The 10,798-nt window shown below is 37.2% G+C and overlaps 1 pseudogene; it reads left to right on the top strand.

Annotated features, from left to right (window-relative positions):
* Nucleotides 1-8,490: 8,490 nt before the first annotated feature.
* LOC141520514 (uncharacterized) lies at nucleotides 8,491-10,574 on the top strand (annotated as a pseudogene).
* The last annotated feature ends 224 nt before the right edge of the window (nucleotides 10,575-10,798 follow it).

Below are 10,798 nucleotides of genomic sequence, written 5' to 3' on the forward strand. Positions count from 1 at the left end.
CCTTTGAGAAGAATGCTCAGTATTTCAATAAGAGAGAACATGAGGGTGGCAGCTAGGTGGCACAGTGGATAGAGCACCCATCCTGGAGTCAGGAGGACCTGAGTTCAAATGTGGTCTCAAACACTTAACTGCCTAGCTGTGTGACCTTTGGGAAGTCATTTAACTCCATTACCTTGCAAAAGAAAAGTAAATAATAAAGAAGATGGTAGTACAATATTGCTAATTAAGTCCATAACCAAGAGATGAAACTCAATAGAAACTGGGAAGACTATTGGAAGGTGTGCATATGACAGATAAAGAATGGGACTTCAGTCAGATACACATTATAAACTTAGTCTAACTTGATATTTTCAGCCCTCTTGACAGGACTTTCAAACAACTCTTAACCCTCGTTATCTTAGGAAAAAAAGACCAAAATACCACTGGGAGTGGGGGAAAATGAAGAGAAAGAATGGAAAGGGAGATTTAGAAAATTTCTCAGATGGAATGAGAAGAGATCAATCACCCTACCTCCAGCCCCCACGTCCTGCCTACCCAGCACCATGGCCAGAGTCCCAACTGGTTGTGGATAATATTCATAATAAGCTGGGGTGGGGAGAAGGGAGGTGGAAAGCTAATAGAAATTTTGGGAATCCTGGAGTAGAACTTTCAGCACTTTTAAAAATATAAAAGGATAGTCTGTCATCTCCCTTTTCCAACCATGGTCAAAGAAACACAGGAGAAATATCAGAACCAGTGAAATAAGGTACATCCTGGAATGTGATGGGAAAGGAACAAGAAGGCAGTTTTTAGCTAAAGGGGAAGGGGAAGGAGCAAAATGAGTCCCTTCTTTTTCCATGAAAGATACAGGCACATGAAGCTGAACTAGTCTGCTTCTCTACCACGGCCCCAGATGCACCAAGTTTACTAGTCATGTGCTGAAACTGCTCTGACACCCAAGGACACACTGAGGACTTAATCGGGATGGAAAATAACAAATCAAGTTGGCTTGGGGTGGGGGGATTGATGCTTGACTTGTTCTGGGCCTCCTACATGCTCCAGGTTCAGTGTTTGTGGAAAATATGACAACTCAATAAAACAGATTAAATTATCTTCAGGATCACATCCCTCATATGATGTAGAATGAGGTTCATCTAAGGCTTTCTGTCTATCCCTTGTGGGAAGTTGTGTGTATCTTAATCCCACTTAGACTTAACAAACTCCAGAATTAAATTTTTCTTTTTTGCTTTAAGGGGTGAAAATACAATATTTTAAAAGAGAGTTAAACTGGAAGTTTACAGCAGCAGCTGGTCAATGTTGTTTTACTAAGGGTTTAAATAAATTATCACACATTCTCTATATGAGATTCCAGAATGTAATGATTTTCTTAAATTCTATTGTTAGGTATTATGTAGGATGAGTTTAGACACTAAAAGAAGAAAAGAAAATGAAAAAGAAAAAAGGATACTGAGTAAAGTTTTAAAGTCTGGTCAACTTTGTTATTGCAATACCATGAGAGAAGAAATAGTAACTTAGCCTTAAACTGTGTTTAGTGAAACTTGCTATTTGAGGTAAAATCTCATGGGACCATATAGTTTTGAGATTGAATTTCAGGTAGGATTATCTGTTTTGTTATCAGGTCAATAGTCCACCATTCAATGGGAGGTCGTGTGCTCCCCATGAGCTTGGGAGTACAGTCAGGGGACCATTAGAGGAGAGATGCCTATGTCTGGAAAGACTGAGAGGACAACCCTGGCATGGTCTTGGGTTACCTATTGTGTTCCCTTAGAATAGGGATATTTGTCACTTGGTTAAAATCCTGAGATTGGCTTTATCATCTGTAAATGAAGTAGGACTTTGCCTGAAAGTTAAATATGCCACCTACCTGAACTCAAACAGATTCAAGGACGCTTTATTCTCCATCATTCTGTGCCCTAAGCTTGGACTTGGAAGATCAGCTTTGATGCTGCCATAACCACATCCTGCTTCCTCCTCTCATGGTAAATTTCTATCAGGGCAGGCACAATGCAAGTTTATTATTGCAATACTGACTCTATTGGTGATTAGATTACTACTAAGACATCTGAATTACTGTGATAGGCTGCAAACAGGAAAGATCCTGCTGTTTGATCTGAATTTGTATACATTCCATGGCTTAAGCTTGAAAATGATATGGATATAATTAGACAAAGGTAAAGAAGTTTCTGAAAAAAAGATATGTCTGCTCATTTGATAAATTAAAATCAGGAACCTCCTTTGTTTTTTGTTGGAACAGGATTTCAGTGCACTGTTATTTTAATGTAGAGTAGTAAACTTATGAGCTATATTATAGTGCCTTAATGAAAACTCTGATTTTTATTATAGTTGTTCCAATTACATATATAGATAATTTTAAATATTCATTTTTGTAACGTTTTCTCCCTTCCACTCTTCCCTTCCCCTTTCCCAGGATAGCAAGTAATCTAATATAGATTATACATGAACAATTGTGTTATGCATATTTCCATATTAATCATGCTGTGAAAAAAGAATCGGAACAAAAGAGGAGAAACCATGAGAAAGAAAAAGCAAAGAACTAATTTAAAGAGGTTACAATAGTATGCTTTGATCTGCATTCATATTCCATAGTTCTGTCTCTGAATGTGGATGACATTTTCCATTGCAGATCTTTTAGAACTGACTTTGATTACTGTATTACTAAGAAGAGATAAGTATATCATAGTTGACGAACCCACATTGTTGCTGTTAATGTTTCTCTTGGCTCTTCTCACTTCATTCAGCATTAGTTCATGTAGTGTTTCCAGGTTTTCCTGAAATTTGTCTACTAATCATTTCTTATAGAGAAATATTTCATCACATTCATAGACTTCTTCAACCATTCCCCAATTCATGGCCATCCTCATAATTTCCAATTCTTTGCCACCACAAAAAGAGCTGCTATGAATAATCTTGTACACATGGTTCTTTCCCTCTTTGTTGTGATCTTTTTGGGATAAAGATCTAGTAGTGATATTGCTGGAAAGGGTTGGCCCAGTTTTATTTGGGCAGAATTCCAAATTGCTCTCCAGAATGGTTAGATCATTCACAACTCCACCAACAATGCAATAGTGTCCCAGTTTTCCCACAGTTTCCAACATTTATCGTTTCCCTTTTCTGTTGTATTAGCCAATTGGATAAGTATGAGGTTGTACCTCAGAGGTGCTTTAATTTTCATTTCTCTAATTAATAGTGACTTAGACCATTTTATCCATACACTTTAATTTATTCATCTGATAGCTTCAATTTATCCAGCTGAAAACTGCCTTTTCATCTTTTTTGACTATTATCAGTTGGGGAAATGACTTGTACTCTTATAAATTTGACTCAGTTTTCTGTATATTTTAGAAATAAGGCTTTTATCAGAGACACTGACTGTAAAAATTATTTCCCAGCATTCTGCTTTCCTCCTTATCTAGGTTGTATTGGTATTGTTTGTGCAAAAGCTTTTCAATTTAATGTAATAAAAATGATCATTTTTGCATTTCATAATGTTTTCTATCTCTCCTTTGGTCATAAATTCTCCTTCTCTCCCTAGATCCGACATTTAAATGATTCCTTGATTTTTTAATTAGTTTATGATACCACCCTTTATGTCTAAATCACTTTGGCCTTATCTTTGTATAGGTTGTATGATGCTGGTCTATGCCTAGACCTAATTTATGCCATACTATCCAGTTTTCCCAGCATTCCTGTCAAATAGTGAGTTCTTATTTCTGAAGTTACTGGAGTCTGGGTTCATCTGGGTTTATAATTATTTACTACTATGTCATGGGTTAGGGATATTTCTTAGCTAATACCAAATTGTTTTGTTAACTGCTTCTTATAATATAGTTTTAGATTTGGTAAGGCTAGTCCACCTTTTTTGTTATTTTTCCTAGCTTTATAATTTTTGAGTAGTTTAACTGATATGACACTAAAGTAGATTAATTTAGGGAAAATAGACATTTTTATTATATTAGCTTAGCCTACCCTTAACCAATTGATATTTTCCCAATTGTTTAGATTTGACTTTATTTGTATGAAATGTTTTGTAATGATATTCGTATGGTACCTAGATTTATATTGGCAAATATTTTATGTTATCTACAGTTGTTTTATATGGAAGTTCTCTTTCTGTCTTGCTGCTGGGTTTTGTTGATAATATATAGAAATGCTGCTAATTTCTATGGGTTTATTTTATATCCTGCAACTTTGCTGAAGTTATTAATTATTTCAAGTAGTTTTTTCAGTGGATTTTTTAGGATTCTCTAAGGATACTATCATATTATTTGCACAGAGTGAAAATTTTGTTTTCTCATTGCCTATTTTAATTCCTTTAATTTCTTTTTCTTCTCTTATTCCTAAAGTTAACATTTCTTGTTCAATATTGAATTATAGTGCTGATAATGTGCATCCTTATTTCACCCCTGATCTTACTGAGAAGACTTCTAGCTTATCCCTATTGCAAATGATGGTGCTAATGATTTTAGATGGATACCTTTATCATTTTAAGAAAAATTACATTCATCCCCATGTTCTATCCATCTATCCATCCATCTATTCAGCCAGCCAGCCACCCAGTTGGCCAGCTATCTATCCATCCATCCATCTGTCTGTTCATTCATCTATCTATCCATTTATCTATCTATCTATCTATCCAACTATTCAGTCAGCCAGTGACCCTATCAGCAGCTATCTAGACATACACCCATCCGTCCATCCATCTATCTATCCACCTATCTACCTATCTATCTATGTGTCATCTATCTATTTTTTTTTGGTGGAGTTGTTGTTTAGTCATATCTCTGTCATCTGGAATTTTTTTTTTAGCAACAGTACTGAAGTGATTTGTTGTTTCCTTCTCCAGTTCATTTCACAGATGACAAAACAGAGGCAAGTAAGATTAACAATGATTATCTCTCTCCTCATTCTGCTTTACTTAGATTCTCCTTCTCTGACTCACAACTCTTCTGTTCATCTGGTCAACCTCCAAGGTCTCCCTTCTAAGCTCTACCCTCCACATTCGTTTTGCCTCTACCTTGTGGGACTTACCCCATGGAGGCCCCTTTTCCATGACTCCTTGCTTTCAGAATAATGTGCATTTTTGCCAATGTGGTAAGTAGCATAGGAAATCAGTGAGATGCCAAAAGGATAATTCTGCCACAAGAGGGCCCAGTTGAGATGGTGGAGTCTAAATTTGTAGGAGGTCCAGGTTTCATGATTTTCTCTCTCTCATTCAGCAGCATATGAGAAAGGGGGAAGGTTGCTGCCATACTTGGAAGTCATCCAAGGCTAAGCTTTGCATAGATCATCAGACCGAGGCCTTTCCTGATCTCTGTGGCTCAATCTCTGTCCCATTCTTGGAGAACCATTGAGTAGGTTCATTTAGGTGACTACCACTTTGGTTTAGGGAGCTGGGAAGTAGAGATTCCCAGGTGTCCATGATCTCTTTCGGGTCAGATTCCTTCAAGGTTAGAATCTAACAAAAGTGATTAGGTGCAAGAAAGAGACAAATATGACTGAAACCATAACATGCATTTGACAACTACAAGAGAGGCCAGAATGCAGGGATTAAGGTAGAGCCTGAGTCTGGTGTCAGCTAATAAACATTGTAAGTAATTTCTGTTTTTGGTGCCTAAGCCCTGAGCATACAAAGAAAGCTAAAAACCTACAGCCCCTACTGTCACAGAGCTCACAGACTACTCTAGAAACATGGAGATGGTTTGAAAGGAAGCAACAGATCCTCACTCTTAGTTGATCCACCGGAAAAGAGTGTTTTAGAATGGAAATATATTTAATTCTATTTGTAATTAAGAAAATATGAGGAGTCCATATAATAGCAGTTTAACGAGAGCAGAATTGGGGAGGAAAGAGTAGTAATAAAAATAATGATTAAAATAATAGCATGGACATTTTATTGTTTTTCAGTCATTTTTCATTTGTTTCTCACTCTTTGTGGGGTTTTCTTGGCAAACCTAAGGGAGTGGTGGATATTCCATTCTTTCCCTCTCCAGCTTATTTTACAGATAAGTCAACTGAGGAAAAAAAAGGGGGTTATGTGACTTGCCCAGGATCACACAGCTAGTAAATATATGAGGCCAGATTTGAACTTCGGAAGATGAGTCTTCCTGACTTTAGACCTTGTATTCTATCCATTGTACCAACTAGCTAGCACTTACTTAGCACCTATTGTGTGCTGTGTACTTTATAATTATTATCTCATTTGATCCTCATAGTACCTCAGGAATTAGGTGTTATTATTATGTTACTGATAAAGAAATAGAGGTAGAGGGCTTTTTTGGGGGGGGGGGAGGTTAAATTTATGTTTTTCCAACAACATGCAACAATGGCTTTCACCACTTTTTTAGCAAGATTTTCAATGTTACATTTTTCTCCCTCCCTCCTTCCCCTGACAGGAAGCAATCTAGTCTAGGGTCTCCATGAAACAGAGGGCTTTGACTTGGCTCACAAGACTAGCAAGTTTCTGAGATGAAAATGGAATTCGGGTCTTCCTGATTTGAGACCCAGACTTCTATCCACTGTACTACAATTGTACTCTGATTTTTAAACAGAGTATTGTGAAAAGGTTTACACATGCATGGGATGGAAAAATGGGAGAAGTGGACATGCTCTCTGGCTATGGGAAGGAAAGACATTTTTGTTTTTAGTTCCCTAATATAAAAGATTTATTTTTCTTTTGGCTCATACTAAATGACAAATGGTCTTGAAGGTCAACTGCATATATTTTTCTAAACAGTGTTTATTTATCTTTGAAACCACCTTTATAAGAAAAGAATTTGGTCAAATGTAAGCATCTTTTTTCTACTGCTACTAAACTGGCAATACCCTTACTGAAACACTGCTGAATGACTAATCTGTACTTGCTGGACTCATGGGTGGGAGATAGGTTCAAGTCAGAAAACAGACTTAGCATTGAAGTGAATGGCAAATTAAAGTCGGTTTTGGTGAAAAGGTCGTGATGATCCACAGCTTACTGGCCATGCCTAGGGACCATTGTTTTGAAAGAGCCTATTATCTCTGCTGTATGTATGTGATATCCTAATCTAGTGATTACAGTGTTGAGGCAATGCAAATACAAGGTGCCCCAGGAAGGAGAGAACTACTCGGATGCATCAACAGGCAGCCAGTGAGGGTCTGTCTGTACATGACAATTTGCGCCCACATAAACCACCCATCCTGGGTTTGCAGACCATTAGAGGTGAAGGAGAGAAACTGAATGAATACAGATTGTATTGGAATCACTGCAGAAAGAATCCTATTAAGGTTCCATGTTTCACCTAGAATGCTCTTGGGAGTCTGGCAGTGATTACATCATATTCTGACTGCCTCAGATTAAGTGCAAGCTATTCTTTCAATTCCTCAACTTGACATCTAATTGTTTGCATCATTCTAGGAAGCTGATTTATTCTTGTGCAAAGGAAAAATAAACTCTGTAACAAAATTCAGCCATTAATAGATTAAAGGACCATTAACAAATTTTTAGCACAAACCCCTTGGATCACTGTCTAGAACTTCCAAGGGTTTTAGGAACTTCTAAATGGGAAGAGTTGCAGATAACTAATAATGAAGCCTGCTTTCCAGTTCCTTATAAAAGGATAATGAACTGAAGTTCCTTTATGAGTCACTTATTTTCAGACATGAGGAATACTGTGCATTTTAAAATGGTTGTTTATTACATTGCATTTATTAGGTTACAATTGCACTTTGTTTTAATGAACAGAGACATTTAAAGATAAATTTTTAAAAGAAATAAGTAATGACTGTCCCCAAAAAGCCAGAACAAAGTCTCTTTTGCTTCAAGTAAATATTAAAAAACAGTGCTTGGCATTTATCATGTGATTTCAGATACCTGCAACAGAAAAAATAAGATTGAAGTTGATTACCGGGGAAAGTGCATTTATGCTTATAGATAGACTAGATTATGAATTAATCAAAATGTTTACAAAATGATAGTTTTTATAAAGAAAAGAGTGAAAGTTCAGACAATGAATGGGGAAAGTAAAGCAGCAAGATTCATAGTGGAAATAATTTGTTTGGTACTCTGGACAGAGCTTACCTAGTCACAAGGTTTGAATTCTAGTCTTAGGTGCTGGTATTTGGGTCAAGTGACTCCCAGTCATTCTGAACTTAGGTCCAGCCCTAAGTGTCACAGGTTTGTGGTGAGGATCCAAGGTGATTGTATATGAAGCTCTTTGTAAATAAAATCATCCTAAAGATGTGAGCTAATGACATTTTCTGATGACTGATTTTTTTCCCCATTTAAGTTTGAAGACTTCTTTTTGCCCGGGGAAAACAGAATGTGAATTGATATACATTCTGCCAATGGAGGGAAAGAGATATAATTATATGTATGTATGTGACTTTGAAGGTATAACTGATATTTATTCCTTTTAGCAGGAAAGATCAGATTTGAAATAAGAGACTTCTGCAGAGATAAGCCTTTCTGTGGAAGAAACTCACAAGCAAAGATTCATGAATGGCAGTCCCTATGACACCACTTGGAAAGAAATCTGGACTGTCCATCAGAGAATCCACAGGGGACTGAAGCCTTATGAATATAATCAGTGTGGAAAGACTTTCATGCAGCGGGCCAGTCTTGCTGAACACCAGAGAATCTACACTGGAGAGTAACCTTATGAATGTAATCAATGTAGAAAAACTTTCCAAAAGAAAGATAATTTGGCTCAACATCAGAGAATTCTCACTGGATTGAAACCTTATGAACATGGAAAGACTTTCAAATATAGGAAGAATATTCCTGCCCATGAGAGAAACCAAGCTGAAGAGAAACCTTTCGAATGCAATCAGTGTGGAAAGACATTTATGCAGAGGACCAGTCTTCCTCGACATCAGAGAATCTACACAAGGGGGAAAGCCTTATGAATGGGATCAATGTGGAAAAGCTTTTACCCAGAAGAAAAACTTTGCTGTTCATCAGAGAATCCACACTGGAAAGAAACCTTATGAATGTAATCATTGTGGAAAAACTTTCATACAGAAGTCCAGTCTTGTTGGACACCAGAGAATTCACACAGGGGAGAAATCTTATGAATGTTATCAATGTGGAAAGACTTTCAGATGTAGGCAGTATATTGCTGTACATCACAGAACCCATATTAGAGAGAAATCTTAGAATGAAATCATGTGGAAAGACTTTTGCAAAGAGGAGCAATCTTACCATATATGAGAGAATCCACACTGGGGAGAAATCTCATGAGTGCAGTCAATGTGGAAAGACTTTCAGATATAGCTCTAGTTTTACTGTAGCACATAGAGAATTCATGCTGGAGAGAAACCTCATGAGTGTAATCAATGTGGAGGGCAGCAAGGTGGTACAGTGGGTAGAGCACTGGCCTTGGAGTTAGGAGGACAGAGTTTGAATCCAGTCTCAGACAACTGATACTTTCTAGCTGTGTGACCTTAGGCAAGTCACTTATCCCTGATTGCCTCACATCCAGGGGCTTCTCCAGTCATTCTGATTCATATCTGGCCACTGGACACAGATGGCTTTGGAGAAGAAAGTGAGGTTGGTGACTTAGCACAGTTCTCCCTCACTCAAAAACAATTCATGTGCTTGTCATGGCATCATCTCCCTGATGTCATGGTCTTCTTCAAGAATGAAGGACATCATCAATCAATATGAAAAGACTTTCAGAGCCAGTTCAGATCCTGCTGTACATTCAATTATACTGGGGAAAGCCTTATAAGTAGAAAGTGTGGAAAGGCTTTCACACCAAAGGTCAGTCTTGTTCCTCATCAGAGAATTCACACTGTAGAGAAACTTTAGTAATATAATCAATGTGGAAAAACTTTCAGGTGAAACACCAGTCTTACTGTACATCAGAGAATCCACAGGAGAGAGAAGCCTCATCAATCTAATCAGTGTAGTAAATGTCAGTCCCTCATTTCCTATCAGAGAATTTATACTAGATAGAATGCCACTGGAATAAAGGAGGAAAGTCATTCAGATGAAGTATTTTGTATCAAAGATCATCTCTTAGTTTACGTCAGAAGAGTCATCCTGGAAAGAAGCCTTATGAATGTGCTCAATGGAGCCATGCATTTTCTAAAAGTTCCTGGAAGTTCCTGGTGAAGGCTAAACTTTGTATTTGACTATATTAGAATGGTGAAATTAGGGGAAATAATTCATGCCAACCTACCAGGTTGTAAAACAGCAAAAGGGGGTAATAGAGTTGCTCCTTAGATACAGGATTGTGTGAAAGGAGACATTAGACTATTTTCAAAAATTAAAATGTCTTCAGAGTAAGGAACAGGACCAGTGTCCATATTGTGTCAAGTGGGGAGCAGTGTTTAGTGAAGACGTTTGTCAAAGTTGTTTGACAAACAGCACCTAGATGGTTCCTCATGATTCAATTCATATTACCAGTAGGATGTGAATTTTGATTAATATATGATACAATTTGGGAATTATACTCCTTTGATCTTTGGGATGATTTGTATGTGACTTCTAGGTTCCCCTCTGTGATCTTATTTTCTCCTAAAACTCCTCACTGACTAGAAGGAAAAATATTAATAGACCAAACCATTATAATAAAAATGACAATACTACTTAAATTAATTTACTTATTCGGTGTCATACTATACAAACTATTATTTTATGGAGCTAGAAGGTGGTAACCAAGACAATTTTAACACATCCACCCTCTGGTCCCTGACCACTATCCTACAACACCAGATCTGCAGATTAATCTAAACCAAAGCATAGCAAGAACAATGATCATAATAACCTCAAAGTATTCTTACAGGAATCCTCATTTGC

This window comes from Macrotis lagotis, chromosome 4 (genome assembly GCF_037893015.1).
Source record: "Macrotis lagotis isolate mMagLag1 chromosome 4, bilby.v1.9.chrom.fasta, whole genome shotgun sequence".
Classification (NCBI taxonomy): Eukaryota; Metazoa; Chordata; class Mammalia; order Peramelemorphia; family Peramelidae; genus Macrotis; species Macrotis lagotis.